This window comes from Lissotriton vulgaris, chromosome 5, assembly GCF_964263255.1.
Source record: "Lissotriton vulgaris chromosome 5, aLisVul1.2, whole genome shotgun sequence".
Lineage (NCBI taxonomy): Eukaryota > Metazoa > Chordata > Amphibia > Caudata > Salamandridae > Lissotriton > Lissotriton vulgaris.
In genome coordinates, this window is record NC_141693.1 from 1,321,411,662 (window position 1) to 1,321,435,325 (window position 23,664).

At 45.3% G+C, this 23,664-nt stretch overlaps 1 protein-coding gene across 3 annotated transcripts in view; it reads left to right on the top strand.

The window, feature by feature from the left end:
- Window positions 1–770: 770 nt before the first annotated feature.
- Window positions 771–23,664, top strand: part of PPARD (peroxisome proliferator activated receptor delta) — a 194,755-nt gene continuing 171,861 nt past the window's right edge. For 2 of the 3 annotated variants that reach the window (XR_015296004.1, XM_086923238.1), the window contains exon 1: window positions 786–874. The gene's annotated coding sequence lies outside the window, so the exon portion shown is untranslated. Of the gene's footprint in view, window positions 875–23,664 lie in introns of all 3 variants that reach the window. The other variant, XM_086923237.1, reaches the window with a different exon arrangement.

Here is a 23,664-nt window from a genome sequence, read left to right on the forward strand (position 1 = left end):
AAAGATCAGACTATTTTGTTAGCAAATTTTTAAAATATGATTCGAATACTAACCAGTTGTTTTTCCATTGTATGATTACATTTATTGGAAGGACAGAAAATAGGGCAAAATAGACTTCTGTAATTAATATATTTCACATACATGCCAATAGACCCGACTCAGGCGGGAGACTACTGATTTTTCAAGCCAAAAATTGCTTTATTTTTGATGTCTTCCGCCTGAAATTGCATTTTCTACAACAGAAGTCAATGGGGAATTTTCATTCTCCCGATTTTTTATTTTAAATCTCCCGCCTCCCTATCCTAAAATGTTGGCATGTATGATTTCATGCAAAAAAAGATTACCTTTTATTACAAATATTGAAAAGAAAAGAAGGAATAATATGAGTTGTTTCCAGTACATATACAGCGCATCGAAACCCCTCAGATGTGTGAATGTCATGAAATATGCGACATGCACAATATCACGTACATGGGTGACGCCCGCAAGAAATGAAGCCTGTCTTGTCAGTCAGTCAGCAGTCTAAGCCGCCCTATCCACCCCTACGCTCTCTTCCCCCGGGTGGACCTGGACCTCCGGCCACCCCCAATTTGCCCTAAAGAAGGACGGCTGGAACAAAGGCACGTGCGGACATCCGCCAATGAGCACTTCCGAATTTTGTGTGGCGTACCAGGATTGGCGGAGGTGTTCTTAGTAGTCCAATCCTAGGTCACATAATACATTAAGTGTTCCGCCCACTCTCATACCACTCCCAGAATATGTCCTGAAGTGGGATTGGTTGTTTACCGATCCGGAAGTGCCCACATTAGAGCCAAATGACATCCGTTAAAAGATCATCATCGGACGCGTTCCTGAATTTTCACGGATTGTCCGTGTAAGTATTGAACAGTCGGTCCCGTTATACTCAGCTCTTGAGTCTAAAAAAGAGCTCATGTTTTAGACTGGCAACTCCGTTACAGGTCTTAAATGTAATTGGCACGATTATCGTTCTCAGACCGAAGTGGGTCCCGTTCGAGCTTCCAAACTTTTTAATTATAGCGGACAGTCTATCGTTCTTTATTGAGGTTTGAAGACGTTTCATTAAGTGAAGTGGATGAAGTATGTTGTAAGGTTACTGAGGGCAGTAATCCATTTAGAGGGAGGAAGGCAGGTCTGCACCATCAGATTAGGTAGGAATCATTTTGAAGGGTCTTTAAGAACTGGAGATGAGGAAGTTATGTTATGGGATAAGGGATGACATGAGAGAGGAAGTTATCATGGGATCTCTGGAGGTGAAGGAGATATTGACATATCATTGATTTTCAAAGTAAGGGCGAACGCTATTGAGAAACGCCGATGGTTGGTAATGTTGAAAAGTGAAAACCCTTTGCAAGCCTCCTTAATGTACACGACGTTGATCCACACCACAAAATATACAACGTTCCGATTCTACCTATCAGTATAAAGACCAATGCATTCAAGACAACTGGTTTGGTAGAGCGAAGAGAGCCAAGTAGGGGGCCTCAGGAAATTGCTGTAGAGTGAGCGGGAGATATCACCTACTGATCCTTTAGTGATTGTTAAGGAACGTACCAAAGATCACTTATGGATGCAAGGAGTGAAGCGGAAGGATGAAGCACCTGCAGTGCCATACCGTAGCAGGAGTTATTTAAATGATGTGTTTAGTTTTTAACTATAACCCCTTTAAGGAGAAACGGCATATTGACATTCATTATATAGCCATCCACATTAGCGCGGCAACATCTGGCATCAGAAGTAATTGTACGTTGTTTTCTTACACTTTGATGGAAAGCTATTTAACAGTAGCTCATTATCTGTGCACATTCTTCTTGGTTTTTATCCAAAGGCAGAAGAAATATTCTAAATAAAATGAAGGTCTAGATGTATTTGATTTTTCTTATTTTTCTGTCAACGCTGTAGCTGCCTTTAACAAGATGATGGTGGTAGGTGTGTGTGTGTGTGTTGGTTTGTTCAATGTGAGTTTGGATTGGGGCTATCAGAAGGGGGACATGCATGTGCTTTAACCTTGTTTTTGCTGTGTGGGATGACGTGTGATTGATTGCTGAAGTTTCAAAATGGTCGGAGGACTAGTTTCGGGATGACCCATGGGATTGGCCCCTTTCTAGTAATTGTTTTTATTCTCTTTGAGTTGTTTCCACCCCTAATATTGAAGTCTAATGGAGATTTCGTGTTGAGAGTTCGTTGGTCTTATTCCACAGATAAATTGGTGTGTGATAATTTGCAATTTCTACATGTTTATGTTTTTTTAAATTAACCTCCTTTTATTATGGCTGGCTTTAGTCAGGACCTTTTCATTTAGCTAAAGTCTAGCAGCCTTCATCCATCGGACTATTAGTGCAATTTACATTTTTCTTCTGACCACCAAAGCATGGGCAGCGGGTCAGTCCACTTCAGCCATTGGCTAACTTCAGTGAGTGTTGGCATTCTGCTCTTTCACAAAGGAGCACATCTGCACACTGTGTTGTCCTCCAGTGGTTTGTACTACAATGACAATGTGTGCTTTTCGAGACTCAAAAATTGTTTTGCTGTTACCCATATTTTTAAATATTGCCACAGGCCTGGCAGCTCCCCCCACAATTACTTTATACTGAAACCATGACAAAACAAGTATTGAAAAAGCCTAAAGGATGATGACCAGCACCAGAACTAAATATAGCTTTTCCAATGCTTGATTTTTATGTTGCAGTTTAATATTGCCATACAATGCTCATGAGGATGATAGAGACATATACAGCTTACATCCAATGAAGCATTGCAAGACACTTGCAATTTTATATCACATTAGTAGTGCAGCATTATATTTATCTGCTGTTCTCAGTTATTTAATTTTTTTTACAGATTCTTTTAAGAATGTAAAAGTTGTCTCTGGCAAATCTCGTAAAAACAGTGGGCGGGTAATGTTAAATTTGCCTGTGAGTGTGTTGATGTATCGTGCTTTAGATGTGGGAGCAAAGCACACATGAGCAGTGCAAAGAATTGCCTGGCTGCAAACGCAGTGTTTAAATTTGTGTAATTAGAGGCAACTTTGCTGGAGTGTGTTAGTCGTAGAAAAGTCAAAAAGGTCGCAATGACACAGTTGTAAAATCCATCCTGGAGGGCATGTCCGATGAGGGCGAAAGTATGATAGTGATGTTATCACCATCACCCCATGGTGATGAGATCGTACAAATATCATCTATTTGTGGTGATTGGAATAGTTCAAGTTCAAGGATTTATATAGCGCACTACTCACCCAGAGGGTCTCAAGGCGCTTGGGGAGGGGGTTCATTATTTATCGAATAGCCAGGTTTTAAGTTCTTCTCTGAAGGAGATGTGGTTCTGTGTGAGGCGGAGGTGAGTGGGGAGTGAGTTCCAGGTTTTGGCCGCCAAGTAGGAGAAGGATCTGCCTCCTATGGTGGATCTTTGGATTCGCGGAACTGCGGCGAGACCTTGATTGGAGGATCTAAGTTGGCGGGAGGGAGTGTAGAAGGATAGTCGAGTGTTGAGGCATTCGGGCCCTAGATCATAGAGGGCCTTGTGCGCGTGGGTGAGGAGACGGAATGTTATTCTCTTGTTGACGGGAAGCCAGTGGAGGTCTTTCAGGTGGCTGGAAATGTGATCTTGGCGAGGGATGTCCAAAATGAGTCTCGCCGATGCGTTTTGGATGCTTTGGAGTTTTTTTCTGTAATTTGGTTGTGATTCCGGCGTAGAGGGTGTTTCCGTAGTCAAGTCGACTCGTAACCAATGCGTGGGTGACGGTCTTTCTTGTCTCGGTGGAGATCCAATTGAAGATTTTTTTGAGCATACGAAGTACGTTGAAACAGGAGGATGAGACGGCGTTGACTTGTCTGGTCATCAAGAGGGAGGAATCTAGGATGAAGCCTAGGTTACGTGCGTGGTCTGTGGGTGTGGGCGCAGAACCCAGATCCGAAGGCCACCATGAGTCGTCCCAGGCGGAGGGGGATGATCCTAGGATGAGCACTTCCGTTTTGTCGGAGTTAAGCTTTAGGCGGCTGTTTCTTTCATCCATACGGCTACTTCTTTCATGCCTTCGTGAAGGTTGGTTTTGGTGGTGTTGGGGTCTTTGCTGAGGGAAAGGATCAGCTGGGTGTCGTCGGCGTAGGAGATGATGTTATGGTTGTGATGACGCTATAAACCATGTTAAAGTAAGAGTGATGGCCAATTCTGGTTTGCCATTCAGAGTGATTGGTGAAACTGAATTTGCCAAATTGAATGTTCTATGTCTAAGTGATTAACACGTTGAGATTTTTGCGTATCGTGGTAAAAAGGTGGAAGTTATGTTATGTTAAATCTGCTTGTATAGCGCATGGCTACCCCAGCAACGGGGCGTCCCAGCGCTGTGGGCATACCAGAGAACAGAACAACACAGCAGGTAAAGATGAATTAAATGGAAGAAAACAACCAGGTTTTAATCTGTTTACGAAACAGCATATGATTGGAAGTGGACCGAGCCAGAGGGATCGAGTTCCACAGCTTTGGGGCCAGATACCTGAAAGAGCGGCCACCAGCTCTACTCCTTCGGATCTTGATCGTACGAGCAAGAAGTAGATCTGCCGATCGAAGGACACGCTTAGGGGCATTGAAGGAGCAGAGCCCCTGCAGGGTTTCGGGGGGCAGTACCATACAAAATCTTGTGGGTTAAACATAAGTATTGTCAATTCAAAGCTACACTTGGTTTTGATCACAAGACGTCCATGAGCGCTATATTTGTGGCCAAAGGTGGTTCTAACCTGTTTGGGTGGAATGAGCAAGGAGATCTGAACATAATTCTCTATCCTAACCATCTGGAATTCGTTTTGTCCAGGCAACACCTTTTTGAATTATGTAACCGTGACGTATGCAAAAGGTTTGACAAGTATCCTGGGGTCTTAACGGACGATCTTGGGAAGTTGAAAAGATTTAAACATTGGAAAGTGCCATACCTAGAGGGCATAAGTTGACACATACCCATCAGTTTAAGGGAACAACTCAAGTCTGAGGTGGACAAGTTAGATATCAAACCGATTGAGGGTTCGAAGTAGTTGGCCCCAGTTGTTCTAGCATGCAAATTGGATAAGACTTTACGATTGTGCTTCAATTTACATGACCTGAATTCCAACATCCGGGTCGACAGTCAGCAACTTTTAAATATTAAGCTGTCCACGTGTGCCGCAGTATTTACTACATTTGACATGTGGGTGGCTTACTGCCAAGTGCAGGGGTGCTCATGTGTGAAGTCAAGGCATTTGACTTCCTTTGTAACACCTAAAGGGGCTTTCCATTGCAGATGCACACCGTTTGGTTTGGCTTTAGCGTAGTTTGTATTTCAGAGATTAATGAACAATTTTTTCAAGAGTGTGTCTGGAGTATTGTGCTTCCAAAACAACATTCTACTTTATGGAAAGAATGGGTACGAACATGAGAGGCTAGGAAAAGTGTTGGAAATCCAGAAATTATCTGGTTTGTCCTTGAAAAAAGACAAGTGATAGTTCTGTTGCATTGGTGGGGGTTATTTTGCACATCATGTGTCGAGTAAGGGGATTGAGCCAAAGATGAAAATATTGAAAGTGAATTCAATAGTGGTTTAAGTTGCAAGAATTAATTGTGAAAACACAAAACGCGCCATACCACCGCAAATTAGTACATCCATTGAAAATTATTGCTTAATATCTCTCTCTCCCCCTATCAATTTTAACTCCTGCATGTTTCTTTTCGATCCATACATTTATTGTCAGAAATGGCAGCACCTCGATGATAGTCTTCGTCTTTTGACGGCTCCTATACATCTCGCTGACTGTAGACCACGTCTTGAGCTTGCAATATTTTAAATGCTGATTGTGACAAAATATAAGCAATACTGTCAATAGGGGAAAGCAGAAAAATAATTTTGGTAATGTGCTTTGTTAGGAAAAAGTTGTTTCCAGTATTACGTTCTACATTTGAGGGTGGCTATTTGTTTTTATTTTTTCCCTCTTTATATTAGGGAGCACGCTATAATAATCACTCCAAATTGTCAGTTTTAGGACCTAAAAAGGATAGAACTATGCGCACTGAGGAGTTCCTGGTCGATTGTGATTTTCAGCCCCACATAACCCTTTCTCAAAACATTGTTTAATCTGATTCTCTGATCTTTTTTGTTGTTCATATATCCAAAGTACATGTTGTGCAGGCACACATAATTAATCTGAAGGTGAAAAGGTGAATGCCAGAACAGTTGTTAGCAGAAAGACCTCACAGGCACCATTAATCTTTTTTTTTTTTTTTTCTTGTTTTGCTTATTATTTTTTTCTGTTTTGTGACCGTAGGAAGGCTAATCCTTCATCTGTTATGGCATGGTCATGAATACAGCATTTTGATCCCGTATCTGTTTTCTGCCTGCCTTTCGTATAACAAACTTAGGTGGGCTGGTACTTCGAGCCTTGTTGGTCTCTTGGGAAACCAGTGAGACAAAGGTTTTTTTTTATTTTTATTTATTTAAATATCAACTTGCCTCTTATACCGTACCATGCAAACCTTCTTACGTAAAACTCTGAATAGTTTGTATAATTACTTGACAACTTTCACTATCCGATGAGCAGCAGAGAGAGCACTTTATAGAGTGCTTTTATTTTATCAGGAGCACCTACCTTCATTAAGGTTGTTTTCAGCGAGTAGTGCTATTTACTGTTAAGCAGGCACCTAATAGTATTTCTACTGTGTTAACCCTGCAGTTTTTAACGATCCTGTTCTTTTAGGATATCTACTCCAGTGGCAATTGCGCCAACTGTACGTTTGAAAGAAAACAACACCTTCTCTTTTACAATCTGACTCATAGACTGTTAACTGAAGGGGAGTGGTGGCCCCAGTATCATTACATATTTATTTGAAACCACTAACCCATGATCCACAGGTAAAGATTCACTCTCTATACTTGAGTTCACGACACCTAATTCCTCATCTGTCAGGACTTTTGTGATTTCCCAGCTGTTAGAATTGTATTTTAGAGGTTGAACTAAACTCTGTCTCTTAGGACAAACTCTTAAGGCTTTTTTTATCCTGTATAGGCTATACCTTTAGTGGCTTCTCTCCTGGCATTGTCTGATGAACCGTTTTTCCATTACCAGTTTTGGCAATGTACTATTTTGTAGCTCGATTTGCCCCTCTGCGTGCCCTGAGGCCATTACTGAATGGTTTGTAGTGCTTAATTGCCCCCCAAACCAGCAAAATACAGCAACATTATCGTATTCTTGATCAGCAGAGAGAGTATTGGCTGAAGCAGATTGGGTCCATGTTTTACCGAGGTTTGGCATTAAATATTTGTCATATTGAATTATAAGCTGACCTGCAATAAGCAAATTGGCTGAGATACAAGCACTTGTTTCACCTACTTGGACTTCTCAGAGTCCTCTTATTCATTCACATTCTCAAAATGGTGATGTAGGGCTAAGTTTTACCCTGTGACCTCCAGTCTCTTTAAATTAAAGGCTCCTCGCAATGCACTGGCAGCCTGTAATATACCCGGCTTTAAATTCCTTAATGGGAAACCGGTTTACTGACGGTTTACTGATTGATATTGAGTGTGCTGGTTGCATGTAAAATCTGTGCTGGTTGCATGTAAAATCGTCCTGAGGCGGAAAGCCGGGACTGTGTTAATTTACTCTGCTATTTTTTTAATAATCGCCGAATTTTAAAACTTGCTTGAATTTTTTTATAATTGGCTCCTACCTGCCCTCATAACCACCGCACCTTCAGCGGTTGTATTGTCTCCCTAAAACCGGAACTTTTGCAGTCATTTCAGGGCCGATTCAGCTGCCAGTCCCTGCCTGACCTCACCTCCAGCAGCCGATTGGACGCTGCCTGGGGGGTCGCCATCCTAGGTGAGGAGCTGGCCCAGGGACACCAGGCTAGTGCTAGGACCCTCCCACCCTCCCGCCCTCGGCCACTACAAAATGGAGCACTTACCCCGGAGGCGCAGCGGACGGGCGCAGCGGGCGCGCCGGCGGCGCGCCGAAGGCGCGCCAAAGGCGAGCCCGTCTGCACCCGTCCGCGTCAGGATCGCGCCTGGCGCAGGGCATGCTGGACAATCTCCGCCCAACACTAGGTATGATAGCGGTGAATTGTTGGCACTTCGTCCTAAGACAGGTGATGCATGTAAGGGCTGTTTCCCCACCGACCAACTGTGGGGCCCCTTTTCATGTTCACTTTGTAAATGGACATCCCTCTCTACATCCATAGAGATGCCCAAAAGCACCGCTCCCCCTAAGCATAGTGGCAACAACTTCAAGGGAGGTCTCATCAATGCTCGCTCACTGTGCTGTCACAGCCAAGATATACACGACTTAATTATGTGCCATGACCTCGACGCCCTTTTCATAACTGAAACATGGCTCAACGACTCCTCTAATCCCGACTTGGCTTCTGCCCTTCCCCCTGATTTTACCATCTTCAGACAGGACAGACCAATCGGGCGAGGAGGTGGGGTCGCATTCATCTTAAAAAAGTCTTTCTCGTGCCACACATTCGATCTAGGCCATCTTAAAGGAAGCGAGAGTATCGGTTTCTCTATTGGGCTAAATCCCTCCACCTCTTTCACGGGAGGCTTAATTTATCGCCCTCCAGGCAATGCCACCTCCTTTTTGGATTCCCTAGGTGAAATACTGGGGTCACTTATGCTACGCTACCCTCATTTCACTATAATGGGAGACATGAATTTGCAACTGGAGTCATGTGATGACCCACACGCCACATGCTTTCAACATACCCTCAACATCTTTGGACTGGCCCAATTAGTGACCGCACCCACCCACCTAGCCGGTCACACGTTGGACGGTATCTGTACCAACCTAGGTACTATGTCCATATCCCCTCCCATCCCGCAAATATGGACTGATCATAGTCTCATCCCCTTCGCAATTGAACAAAGAGTCCAAGCTCCATCAACTATAAAGCGTTCTCAACCCTCCTTCCCCATAAATTGGAAAAAGGTGACCGACCATATCAAGCAGAACTCCCAGCCACTGGCACAGGCACCTAAGTTGGTGGGTGATGTGTCGGTCGACTCATGTAACTTTCATCTCTGGATAAATCAAATTATCTCAGACAATTCCAATCCTAAAGGTGACCGTGTGAAGTGTTCCAGAAGGAAGCTGAACGCCCCTTGGTATACCCAGGCCTTAACTGAGAGCCACCTACTTTGCAGGATAAAAGAAAGGAAGTGGAGGAAAACATATGATGAGGCATCCAGAGCCCTCTATGTTCAACAGAGGAAACTATACCTCTCTAGTATAAAATCCGCTAAAAAAGAGTATTATACTAAAGCCATCAACGATGCCCACCAGAAACAAAAAACGGTTTTCTCAATCGTAAAATCCTTCACCCACCCCAAAGCCCTACAGCCTGAAATCCCTCCCTCTGAAACCCTGTGCAACAATATTGCAAATTTCTTCGGGGAAAAAATTGCCAACATTCAAAAGGATTTCCCGCCCCCCCTGACCACCCCCATTCTACAACCCCAGAAGCAGGTAGCCGATAACCATCATTCTCTCTGCAGGTTTCAACCCGTCTCCCTACAGCAGACCCGTAAGGCGATCATGGCCTGCAAATCAGGTGCACCCACTGACTCCTGTCCCCCTCGTATACTGCATCACTTAATTGAGGCAGTCAATCCGAACATCAACGCTATCATAAATGCTTCTTTAGACTCAGGGGTAGTGCCCAACGAATGGAAGAAGGCCATCGTGAAACCCTTGATGAAAAAACAAAATAAATCCCCCACAGATCTGACCAACATGCGCCCTATCTCACTCCTGCCTGCCCTAGGAAAGATCACGGAGCAGATAGTGTACTGGGAGCTGAAAGCCTTTGTGGAGGACCAGAACATTCTGCATCCACAGCAATCTGGCTTTCGCCCCAGCCACTCCACTGAAACAGCCCTTATAGAACTCTCCGACTCCATCAAGTTCCTGCAGGATGAGGGGAGGAAAGCCGTCCTCATCCTGCTCGATCTCACAGCAGCGTTCGATACAATTTCTCATGCCATCCTGATTGACAGGATGCGTGAGATTGGCGTGACAGACACAGCTTTGGCATGGGTAACATCTTTCCTGACCAATAGGTCCCAATCTGTGTCACTGGGCCCCCATCTATCCAGCGTAAAAACAATTACAACGGGAGTACCGCAGGGGTCCATACTAAGTCCATTATTGTTTAACATCTACATGGCACCCCTCCTAGCTGTGATAGAGTCCCATGGGATCCTAGTCACGTCTTACGCTGACGACACACAACTTGTCGTCTCTATCGACAAAAACTGCACGGACACAGAGCTGCGCTTCCAGAATTGTCTCACGGATGTATTTCAGTGGTTGAACAAAAACCACTTGAAGTGCAACAGTGGGAAAACTGAAATCATACCACTAGGTAAAGATCTGCCCTTCTGCCCTAAGGATTGGTGGCCCAAAGACTCAGAGGCCCCGCCTAGTGCAGTGACCTCTGCACGTAATCTTGGCGTGCAATTCGATACAGCCCTTTCCTTTGATGATCACGTCAGGATCACAGCAGGCTGCTGTTTCGGACTTATCAAATCTTTAAAAAAATTCTTTGACTTCCTCCCCATCGCATCCAGGAAATCGGTCGTGGTCGCATTAATACTCTCCCGACTCGACTATTGCAATGGGTTGATGGCTGGAGTGAAAAAGTCCACACTGAAGAAGTTGCAAAGTGTACAGCACGCAGCTGCAAGATTAGTGTTAAAACTTCCCAGGAAATCCTCAGCCTCAGCAGCATTAAATCGTCTTCACTGGTTGCCCCTGCACAAGAGGATCCTCTTCAAGCTTCTACTAACAGTCTTCAAAGCACTTAAAAACATCGGTCCGAAATACCTTGTCAACCGCTTTGTTCACTATGACCCCGTACGAAGTTTGAGATCCTCCGGTGGTAACCTCACCAAGATTCCGAGGTATAAATATAAAACCAGGGGCGGAAAAACTTTCACAGTCCTAGCAGCAAGGGCCTGGAACAACTTGCCTTTACACCTCAGACTGGTTGAGACTGAGAGTCTTTTCAGGAAACAACTGAAGACCTGGGTCTATCAACAATCTGATGCTTATGTTATGGCCGCTATTTAGAGCTTCCATCATCCAATCCCATCCACACACAATCTCTCAGCGCCAAGATGCTCCTTCCGGAGCGATAGGCTGCGCTTAATAAATACTCACAAATACAAAACAAGCATTAGAAATGCAATAGGTCTCGCAGCATTAGAGTTAGTGCTTTTAGAATTGTTTATGGGTTTTTTTGTAAATCTTTAGCATGAGGTTGAGGGTGAGTGAGGGTGAGGGGTTGAGGGTGAGTGAGGGTGAGTGAGGGGTTGAGGGTGAGGGTGAGTGAGGGGTTGAGGGTGAGTGAGGGGTTGAGGGTGAGTGAGGGTGAGTGAGGGGTTGAGGGTGAGTGAGGGTGAGGGGTTGAGGGTGAGTGAGGGTGAGGGGTTGAGGGTGGGTGAGGGGTTGAGGGTGGGTGAGGGGTTGAGGGTGAGTGAGGGTGAGTGAGGGGGAGTGAGGGGTTGAGGGTGAGGGTGAGTGAGGGGTTGAGGGTGAGTGAGGGTGAGTGAGGGGTTGAGGGTGAGTGAGGGGTTGAGGGTGAGTGAGGGTGAGGGGTTGAGGGTGGGTGAGGAGTTGAGGGTGAGTGAGGGTGAGTGAGGGGTTGAGGGTGAGTGAGGGTGAGTGAGGGGTTGAGGGTGAGTGAGGGTGAGGGGTTGAGGGTGGGTGAGGGGTTGAGGGTGGGTGAGGGTGAGGGGTTGAGGGTGGGTGAGGGTGAGTGAGGGTGAGTGAGGGGTTGAGGGTGAGTGAGGGTGAGTGAGGGTGAGTGAGGGTGAGTGAGGGTGAGTGAGGGGTTGAGGGTGAGTGAGGGGTTGAGGGTGAGTGAGGGGTTGAGGGTGGGTGAGGGGTTGAGGGTGAGTGAGGGTGAGGGGTTGAGGGTGGGTGAGTGAGGGTGAGTGAGTGAGGGTGAGTGAGTGAGGGTGAGTGAGTGAGGGTGAGTGAGTGAGGGTGAGTGAGGGTGAGTGAGTGAGGGTGAGTGAGGGTGAGTGAGGGTGAGTGAGGGTGAGTGAGGGTGAGTGAGGGTGAGTGTGGGTGAGTGTGGGTGAGTGTGGGTGAGTGTGAGTGAGCCTCACTACTTCCAGGATGTGCAGCCCAGGTCACTTTGTATGTACGTCTTATTTTGACATATATTGCTGCTTCGTTTGGTATACTAATCCATGCAAATTTGAAAATAATATTTCCTAAGAGACTTGCTTAATTTTACTCACTTTCACAATAAAGGACCTGGTCACGTTTTGTTATCACTTTACTGCACTTGCCACATCACATGGACGTTTAATCTTGTAAATGCATCATAAAGACAGACCCCCCCCCCCCCCCTTTAAACCAGGCAGCTGGGTCTTCTTTTCAGGTGAAGTGACGACATTCTCCCCACAGTCCACCAGTCGAGATCAAACGCTCATTCAAGCTTTTAAAAATACATGGTGGCCTAGTTTGGACGTTAATATAGCCCAGACCCCTCTAGGTTAAACATATTACATGACAGTACAGGCACACAAAGGCTTTATTGGCGCTGAGGAAGGGTCTGGCTGCTGCACTCAGCTGGTGTTTGGGGCCGAAGATTTACTGAGAATGACTGAAAAGGGAGATTTTTCTTCTCCTGGAAGGTGATAAATCTGCTTCCTTGGCTACTGCAGAGGACCAAGTGGAAGAGCATTTGCTTCAGTTCTAAGGCCTGGGGAGAGAAAATGTGGCTGTGGCAATTGTTCCCGATGCTTTCCTATTCCTTTTAAATTCTGTTGACAGTTCCTTGAGTGAAAAGAATTTGAAAAATAAACTAAGTCATTTATAAAGACGGAAAATAATGAATCCAATATACAGCTTTGAAGTACCTTATGGTATGAGTTTGCTTTTCCTACAGGGATTTAATTCTTCCCCCCTTTCTTCCCCCCCTTTTAAAAATAAAAAAGCTTTACTAACAAGCATTGGCAAAGTTAATAACGTGCCACTCTCATTATAAAAGCCCGACCTATTTAGTACTTTGTTGTCACCCTCATTCAAAGTGATCTCATTTGCGAAAAGAGATTCGTGACACAGAGATATGCCGAGGATCACACAATTTAGCCAAGTGATCACAGCAGGATTCTAACACACTGGTATAATACACAATTCAGCCACTAGATTAGGATTTATTTATTTATTTATTCATTTATGTATTCCACCAAGCGAGACTATACAAAGAGCCTGAACAGATAAACATCTAATTTTATTTGCGCAGATAAAGTTCCTGTAGACACTACAGGATGTCTATCACCAACTGAATGGCTTGCATTTAAACTCAGAAGACGGAGTTGGCAGTGGAGCATTGTGAGTTTCTGGTCAACTTCCTAGGGAGTACTACCAGGATTACAGTTGACCACCAAGCAAAGGCTTGAATCAAACAAGTTAAAGTTCTGAAGCCAAAACACTCCACTAGAAAGGGGAAAACGCACAGAAAGAGTAAGCTAAAATTATTGGCCGTAGAAGTGCAAGTCAATGGGTGGTACACAATGGTAATTGGTGCATAAAATGGTTGGGTAAAGTGATCGGCTGGTTTCTAAATAAGGGGGCACTGGGGCAGGAGCTACTAGGAAAGTAACCTGTACCGCTATGTAGTACGTAAACTAAAGAGAACACTGCCCTTTTTAAGGTAGTTTTAATAGAAGGCTCCCGAGTCTGGATTGTGTTGGGACATTTGAGTGATTAAGGAAACGGTGGTGACCGAAGGCACTACAAATGACTTTGTCCCTTTTTTAGCAGTTCTATATGTGGGCACTACCCATCATGGAGCAATAAACATTGTGCATACTGCTGTTTCACTCCTATTTGCAGGAGCCAAGGAATGAATGGGAGGTTTTAGATAGAGGGATTAGTGGGCTATAACAATGCAGGACGGTGGTGCAATGTGTTGAGTGAGGAATGTAATAAACTCGGTCTCTTTGATTCTCTATATCTAAGAGCTCCGACCAACATAACTGAGACTATAGTACAAAAATCAAGTTCTCAGCCTGACAATATTTCTGATGCACATTGCAGGCCATGACTCATTTAGCCACAACACCCTGAAGGTATGCTTGACATAACTCAGTCATTCACATCACCAGATTGTACAGCCTGCATACCCCTTTAAATGTCCATGGAGTACTGCAAAGCTAATTAAGCATCTAGCATATGCAGATGCTCTGTCCCTTATGTTGAAATGCTTAACAGGGAGCACAACCTTTGACGACACCTGCGGCTCCCGGACAACAGAAAACCTCAATACATCTCAACCATAAGAATTAGCGTTTTCTTGGTACTTACTGCATTTTCAGGATGGAAGATGTAAGAAGCGGGTGAGTTGTCCACTATTATAACTTTGCTCAGCTCTCGTCCCAGTCGACTAAGATCCTTTATATAATTTCCTCTGTGATTCCCCCACAAAGTTCCTTGCCGAAAACGTGCAGGCGAGGTGCGACACGGCAGGACGGAAGGAAGAGAGGGGAGGGGGAGGAGAAATGCGACACGGCGGGAGGGGGCGGGCAGGGGAGGGGGCGGAGAGGGGAGAGGTGCGACACGACGGAAGGAAGAGAGGGAGGGGGAGGAGCTCAACCATAAGAATTAGCGTTTTCTTGGTACTTACTGCATTTTCAGGATGGAAGATGTAAGAAGCGGGTGAGTTGTCCACTATTATAACTTTGCTCAGCTCTCGTCCCAGTCGACTAAGATCCTTTATATAATTTCCTCTGTGATTCCCCCACAAAGTTCCTTGCCGAAAACGTGCAGGCGAGGTGCGACACGGCAGGACGGAAGGAAGAGAGGGGAGGGGGAGGAGAAATGCGACACGGCGGGAGGGGGCGGGCAGGGGAGGGGGCGGAGAGGGGAGAGGTGCGACACGACGGAAGGAAGAGAGGGGAGGGGGAGGAGAAATGCGACACGGCGGGAGGGGGCGGAGGGGTAAACAAAGACGGACGTGCACGCGCCCGTGAGTTTTAAGGTCAATGCGCATGCGCATAAGCTTAATGCGCATGCGCATTGACCTTAAAACTCACGGGCACTGCAAGGAATCGCCACGATTCCTTGCAGTGCAGATAAAGTGTGGATAACTCGCAATAGTCTCGCTTTGCTCGATGCGCATGCGCATCGGCAACAGGCGAGACCTAAAAAAATACAAATACGGCCAGTGTGCTTCTCCAGTCAGAAAGTGTATTTCGACTTTAAAGTGTTTCATTTGAGAAAAGCTAGAAAATCAGTTCTCTGCAAAAGTTCCTAACCCTTTGAGCACGCTCCTTTTGCAGTTTTGTTGTACCCCTCCCACCCAATCTTCACTTTCATAGGTTAGCGTGAACCTGACTCTCCGCTGCTGTATTGTCTTTTTCCATCCCTGCATGGCGAGATATTCTGTTTGTGACACTGGTTTGATTTTCACCCCCTTCTACATTGACAGTTCTCTGGCATTTCTGACTTTCATGGCACAACTGACTTAGGTCACATTTTTCATGACACCCAGGCAACATGAACTTCTGGATGGCACCCTTACAGAGGTCACATTGAGTAGACTGAGAAATTCTATACAGTACATATGATGAACCTGTCTGCATAGTAGTAGTGTGTTACAAAAAGACTAATGAGAAAGGGGAAGACAGACAGTGACTGTATTAATGAGAACAATTTGTTAGACTGTGCAACACACAGCATTTCAACACTTTGTGGAAATCCAAAATTAGTATATCGTCAACTGGACCTATACCCACATCCCATCCAGCTTAGACCTGCCACATTGTAATTGCATGTTCGGTAGTCTCGCTCCTTCAAATGTTTCATGTTCAGCGTTTATAGAGTAATTTGAAGAAAACTATTGCTGATTTCTACAGCCTAGTAACATGACTGTTCATCCATGTGTTGTAAACAGAACCACTGGAATATTGCGATTTTGTTGGCTGCCTCACTTTCTTAATTTTTTTATGCTTTACTGCATTTGTCACATAATCCGCCATCTGCTTCATGGTCTACATATTTTGTTTCTAGCTCAAAAAGATCAAGTGCTACCGCACTTTAGTAACCTGTATTGTTTTGCAGTGAAAAGCCCTTTTTAAAGGTTGAGTGGTTCTTTCTTTTGCTTATTGCTGTATTTTGGGCGCCAGACTGGTTCTAATGAGGCGAAACCTTTGCCACAATATTGTTAATGTATAACATTAAAAAGAATGGGGTAATACAAAGTGTGTTGCACTATGCTGCTTAATTTGCCTTTTCTTCCCACATAATTAATAAACTCTGCCACATAATTTACCAACTGGGCGACTGCATGGAGGACATCTTAGAGCCTGGCATAATGTGGTCTTTTCACTGTTTGAGACCTGTTTCTCAATGTGGAGGTAATGGACATTCAGACCCTAGTGGCAGACTGTGATCTCCCACCTGTGCACTTTCTGACATATCAGTGCATATTATGCTCTCTCTCTTGCCACACTTTTTCACATTAGCCACCCGTTACTCTGGACACATGAGGTGTACCAGACATTAGATACAGTGGGAACTTAAGGGAAACTAGTGAAATGGCTTTATAGATCCTATTTTACAACAGATAGATGGCTCCTGAGTGTATCTTCGTACTGCATGGGAGGCCAATTTGGCCAGCCCACTCCATGAGAAGGAATGGACTACAGCTTTAGAGTATCCACAAAGAGGTGCCGGTTTTAAATATATCCAATTTAACATTCTGAATAGGACTTATCTTACACCAGCTCGTATTAATAGAATTGTCCTGGGTTCAGATGCAACTTGCCCAGGCAGAAGGCTCCCTATTACATAGGGAGGAGAGTGTGGTTCTTTAGTTTTATCTTATTGGACAGGCCTGGGATATGTTACTGGAGAAGTTCAAGGAGTAAAGGATATGCACTCACCTTGATGAACCCCTGACCCACAACTTTGGTAATTAGATTCATGCAGTAATATGTTTTATCTGCTAGTTGGTTGAGAGGTGACACACTTGTGAGGGACCTTGCAGGTTCCCGCTTTCCATGGTCTCGTTGGAGTGCCCCCTGGTAGTTAACATGCCACCATGATATGCTTACCTCTTAGTGTCCTGAACTACATTGATGGAACTGTGAAGAGTGTGGAAGTGGAGATGTTGGTCGGTGTATGTTTGTTTATTTGGTTCTACAAGAAAATAGTACATGAAGAGCAATCCTCGAACATAGCCTGTGCTTTATTCAGACTGCTAGACTTAAGGTGTACGGATACAGTTTATGCGACCTGTAATGGGATTGCGCTTCAATAATACATTTTTTTTTAAATGCGTTGATCAAAAGCTATTGGACTCCAAGCCACAAAAGACTGCCTCTGCGCCAAAATAAAAGTCGACCAAAGTAAAGTCAAAACACAAGGACCCCCACAGGAACTTTAGTGGAGGGCATCTCCACGTGAAATGCTCTATGTCGAAAGGCGAGTGACAAAGGGCAAAGGAAACAACATACATCGAAGCCTCTGCTTCGAAGAAGGGGCTTCCGACCACAATCAATACCGAAGAGAGGGTGCTCAAAGTTGAGTGGAAGCCGAAATGGCAGTGATTCTATAGAAAAAAATGGGATTTCCACACATCCCTTTGAGAATTTCAGATCTCATCGAAGGCTTCGGGGGAGCCCAGTTGAGTGAAGGCAGAGCAAGTCTAACTGTAAACTCCTGCCACGCTAGAGCCACAAAAAGAAAAGCAAGAGATGGTCTCCGGAGGACAAGGACTGGAGGGCCAGGGAATATCTCAGGACATCAACAGCATTGATGGCCAGTGGCAGGACCTCAATGTCTGTGCGCTGGAGGAAGGAGCCCACTTCTAACCTTTGAATCCATCTCCTCCAGATGACCTCACCATGTACAATTTAGTGATGAAAAGAGCGATGAGCAGATATGGGATCCAGCTGGAAGAATAGCAGGCACAGACTTGCTTTCTTCTAGAAACCCTCCTAGCCTTGAAAAGCAAGAGCCAGTACATCCTGATGCAGCACTGCATTCTGGATCTGGAAAGGGAGGCATTCAGGGAACCAGCTGCCTGCAAGCCCCTACTTGCCAAAGAACACACTGTCATCATGGCCACAGCAAGGCATGATGACCTCCTATATCACACTGATTCCACACACAAGACTACAAATGAGACCACTTAAAGAATGGATCCAACAAACGAGATGGCATTGTGGAACATGGATACCTTTTCATACAGCCAACTCCAATGGTGACCATCACCATTGACGCATCCCACATGGGTTGGGGAGCCCACATGAGAGTTCTGATAAACTGAGGACTATGGAAAGCAGAAAAAGCAATTTAACACCTAAATGTCAAGGAGGCCAAGGTGGTCTTCCTGGCCCCTTACGGCCTTTCAAGCGCAGGTGAGGGAAAAGATCATGCAAATCCAAACTGACAAAAGAACCACAATGTCCTAACTGAACAAATAAGGAGGGGCATGGTTGTATGTGCTGTCAAAACCAGCCCAACAGGTTTAGAGGTGGGCCAGTCTGAGAAGAATAACCTTGAAAGCAATATACCTACCAGGGTAGAGAATGAGGAAGCAGACATATTAAACAGGCAAGCATCCGTATCACACAATGGGAGCTAAGCAAACCAGTGCTTCAAGAAGTGTTCTGGCAGTGAGGCACTCCAGAGATTTGACTTGTTCGGAACCCCAGAAAATACAAAATGCAAAGACTTAACAGCCATACACCCACACTGCCCCTCCCTATAGAATGCTCTTGAGATATACAGGTTAAGGAGATTTGCGTATTCTTTTGCTCCAATTCCTCTCACACTGCTAGTGGTAAGTGCAAACAGTCACCACTGACTGATCTTAATTGCTTCACAGTGGACAAAACAGATGTGGTTCTCAAACCTAGTGGAGATGGCATCAGGAAACCTAAAAAGACTGCCCACAACACACAACCTGCTGTCCATGTAGGAAGTCAAAGTCTATCATCTGGAAATGAGCAGCTTGAGCCTAGCGGCCTGGCTCCAGTAGAGATAGTTTGGTCCAAAACCTTTCAAAACTGCCCATGGATATCCTAAAGAAAGATAGAAGGACAAGTACATGGAAATGCTTCGCAGCAAAATGGAGGAGGTATGTCCTGCGGAGCAGATAAAAGGAATTGTTGTTCCACAATAGGACACCAGAGTGGTCTGATACCTAACATATCTATTAGATAACATACGTTTAACATATGCTTCACTAAAAGTACATTTGGCTGCAATAGTAGCCTACACAAGAGAACAGACCAATGTGGAAAAGCTTCTTGAGGGCTCCAGTGATTTAAAAGGCTTCTCGAAGGAACAAAAAAGGGTAGCCCCACCTAGATTGACACCAATGCCAATGTGGAACACCAACCTAGTCCTGAGACTGCTAATGAAGGAAACCTTTGATTTTCCCCTCTAGGCCGAACTAAGGTTCTTGATCTTAAAGATCACCTTCCTAGTTGCTATCACATCCTTGACGGGATGAGTGAGCCCCTACAAATACACAAGAGCAAGCTAGTCCTGCAGACCAACCCAGGCTCCCTTCAAAGTTCTTATCACAATTGTACTTGATTCAAGCAATCTAGCTTCCAGGCTTCTTCCAACAACCAAAAACAAAAGCTGAAAAAAACCCTTCTATATGCTAGATGTACATAAGGCAGTGATGGACTACTTCCAGAGAACAGACTTCCTTTGTCCTTTCTCATTTGCAAATTCAAACAAAGGTTCACTGTTGACAAATTGCACCATCACAAGGTGACTAGTTAAAACAATCCAGTTGTGTTACTGAAAGGCAAAAAGGGAGACCCTGGCTTTCCAGCAAACGTACCAATAAATGACGTGTGGCAGCCACATGCTCATCCATCCGCACCTTCACAAAACACTACTGTGTTGACATGTAAGTGAACAAAGAGTCGCAGGTATGATAAATAGTTCCGAAACCTCTTTTCCAGGGACAACCTAATTACGACCCCCACCTCCAAGAGTTACCTGCTGTTAAAAAAATATATGCACAGCATGTGCATGTAGTAAGGATTCATGCTGCAACACAAAATGGCTACTTACCAGTAGGAGTAGATTAGCCGCTTGAAATATTTTCTGGATTCACATGCAACCAGCGGCTCTATAGGGTTGTTTGGGCGCCGACCCCCTGCTTTCTTGCCATGCGAGAAGGCAGAAACAAATGGTAGTTATTACCAAATAACTACCATTTGTTTCTGCCTTCTGGCACAGCGTGAAAGCAGAAGTTCCTGATTGGGGGTGGGCGGGCCTGCTCGAGGGCAGGGGGGAGTGGCTTGCCCACTGTTCTTCATATTGACTGTTTTGGGCAGCCTGAGGCCGCCCAAACAGTCAGTATGCACAACAGTGGACAAGCAACTCCCCCCTGCCCGCGAGCAACACCGCCCACTCTCGGAACACGCTGCCACACGGATTTCCTGCGCCAGGAGGCGCTTCAAAAGGACTACAGCACCGTTGGAGCGGGGGGAACTGAAATCTTTTGGGGGGCATACCTTGGTGACCAGGCCTCAGTGACCAGCGCAGCTCCAACTCTCCCCTCCGCAAACCCAGACCAGCGGCCACAGTGCGAGGGGGGGCGAAATCAGCACAAAACTACACTACCCAGACGCCCTAGAGGCGGAACACGCCGCCACACGGATTTCCTGCGCCAGGAGGCGCTTGAAAAGGACTACAGCACCGGTGGAGCGGGGGGAACTGAAATCTTTTGGGGGGCATACCTTGGTGACCAGGCCACAGTGACCAGCGCAGCTCCAACGCTCTCCTCCGCCGCCGCAAACCCAGACCAGCGGCCGCAGTGCGAGGGGGCGAAATCGGCACAAAACTACACTACCCAGATGCCCTAGCGGCGGAACACGCCGCCACACGGATTTCCTGCACCAGGAGGCGCTTCAAAAGGACTACAGCACCCGCGTCGCGGGATCGCGCGCGGGTCAGTGCCGGGATAAGCCCGGGCAAAGGGCCGGCCCTCTGTGGCCATCAGGGGCCAGAAGAGGCCGGGACGGGGCACCCCCCTTTCAATTCTGAACTGCGGAAGGAAGTAAAACAAAGACAAAAGGTACAGATATTCATTGACATTCCCCAGTTTATTACAGGTCCCTCCAGAGCGTCACCATAGTTGAACTTTTCCCCGGTGGTTGATTTTGTACCAGTTTCAACTTATACAAGCCATTTCGCTATGACTCGCGAGGAGGATACCAGAAATACTCCCTCCCAGAGTGACTTGCTTAAGGGAACAATGGACTATTTCATTAAGAGGGCAACTCTCCCCATTTCAAGTGAACTAGAGAGAATAGAACGATCCCCCGCCATGGATAGTCCTTCCAGTATATGTTCTCTCGTACAGACTGCCGATGCAGCACCAGATCTATCGCTACTGGAGGAACTAAATAAATTGTGCAAATCCATGTACGCCCCTGTGGAATCAGGAATTGTGCAAATTAGTGCCCCTATTTGCACTATAGCAACCATTAGTCCCCACCCCTGTAGACAATCCCAACTAACTGAAAGCTCCCAGGGTACTCCCCTTTTTGCACGACCAAAGTTAAATCTCAAATCTATAGTGTCACCACAGGTCTCCTCTGCCAAAAGGAAGAGAGATGGGGTTAAACAAGTGGGGAGTCAGGCAAAGCAACAAAAACTAAATCCAAATCCCCCACTGCCCAACACTCCCAGCACTGCCACCCATAAAGCACCTATTCAGGCTTTCTTATTGGCCTCGATCGGAAACATGTTGAAAACATTAATATCTCCCCTGATTGAAAAAATAATCAGCTTAGGGGATAGGCTCACGGATGTCGAGGAAGCGATTTAAAGCCAACTCGCCACTCATAAAAACTCTGGCAGGACCCTCTCAGCCACAGCGCCTAGCCTCCACAGAAATGCCTAAAACCACCATACAAAGTAAGACCACCCGTAACCAATTAGTAACCCTACAAAAGACAACTTTAAACTCTTCAAAAGCAGGCCCAACAGCACGGAGCTCTTACGCTAGAGTAGGGCCGAACAAAGCATCTATAATACATAAGGGGTTAGCGGCTAACAGTGAGAATATGCCATATAAAACCAATCTCCTACATTTGCCACCGAAGGCCGCTCCTTTTGTGTGCGTCCTCTCGGTAGTACCAGAACTCACTAAGGGGAATAACGAAAGACAACAGGACCTAAGAAATAAGGTCACGTTCTGGCTAACTAAAAATAGACCTCTGCCATCCAACATCGATGGTACTATACTAAGTGTTAGAAGGGTGGGCTGGCTAGGACCTCTTCCAAAAGACATTGCAGGCGATTTGGTACTTGTAAAATTCAGGAGTAAATATGTCGTCCCACATCTTCAATCACGGCAGCCACAAATAGGAGATGGTCCTATATCAACCTGGAGCATAAGTGAATTCTACCCCGGAACATTATATGTCCCATCCCCAAAAAAGCACAGAGTAATTACCTGACGGGTAGAAGTGGTTTTGTATCGAGTGGCTATATCATCCCCACTTTTAACCCCTTCCCTGCTGGCCCGTTTCCGCCCCCGTGCGGTAAACAAACGAACAGGGGCGGGCCATGACGAACCCCAGCCGTCATCAGCACACGAGCACCGTAGTGCATGACGGCTGGGGTTCGTCACCAGCATGGAAGGGGTTAATCAATTTGACCCACTCTCGGGTCTAACTCAGATGGATTAAAATGTATGGATAGAGACACTATTTTAAAAGCAATGAATTAAACTCTTTTTCTGTAGTAATAATTCCTTTATCACTTTGTTTTTTCACAGTCTGTGACTATGGAATTACACTTTTTATTGAAATCTTCGGTCATTTTATTTTTCTTGTGAATGTAATATTACGTGTCATGCTTTTATGGTTATATCTCTAACCGAATAGAGTACTTTGAATTGAATTGAGTGACACATTTTGCTGTGCAGCCACCACCACAGCATGCACATTATTTACTGCTTTAATTTGAAACAATGGCTCTAACGTGCAAGCCCTCGGTTGCTATCATGAAAACACAAAACGTGTTAAAGCGTCTTTGTGGCAGGGCCTCAGGGCAGGTGAATGCAAAACCAAAGTCATTAACGAAGAAATCAGCATCGCTTTCATTTCCATTCCCTTTTATGTTGAGCGGTATTAGCTGTGGTTGAGTAGGCGGGAGCCTGTTGGGCATTTACCTAGTGGCATCTTTAATGCAGTTATCAGTTGTTCTTATGTGGGTTTTCAATGAAAGCCTTTAGTTTTAGAAGTTTTCCATCGTTCAAGAACTTCTGGTTATCCCCACAACATTACTTACCAGGCTTTGCTCTAGTAGTTCTTGTTTGATGACATTCATCTTCCTATGGCGCTACATAATTAATGCATATTGAGCTTATTGAATGTAGAGGCTTTTAATAAGTCCGATATGCTATTATCTGTCATGAAAAATGAAAACAGACGCTCGTTCCCCACAGTGCAGTATTTACGCCCTGCCACTTTCAAATGTCACCAGCCGCCTCTACATGCAACCCACTACCTCTCCATGAGACTAGGTGCAACAATGCTGAGAAGAGACAATGGTACCTTTAAACATAGCAGGAAGCAAGTAAGGACAAGATGTGTTGCCAAGGGGAAAAAATAATAATCTGAAGATG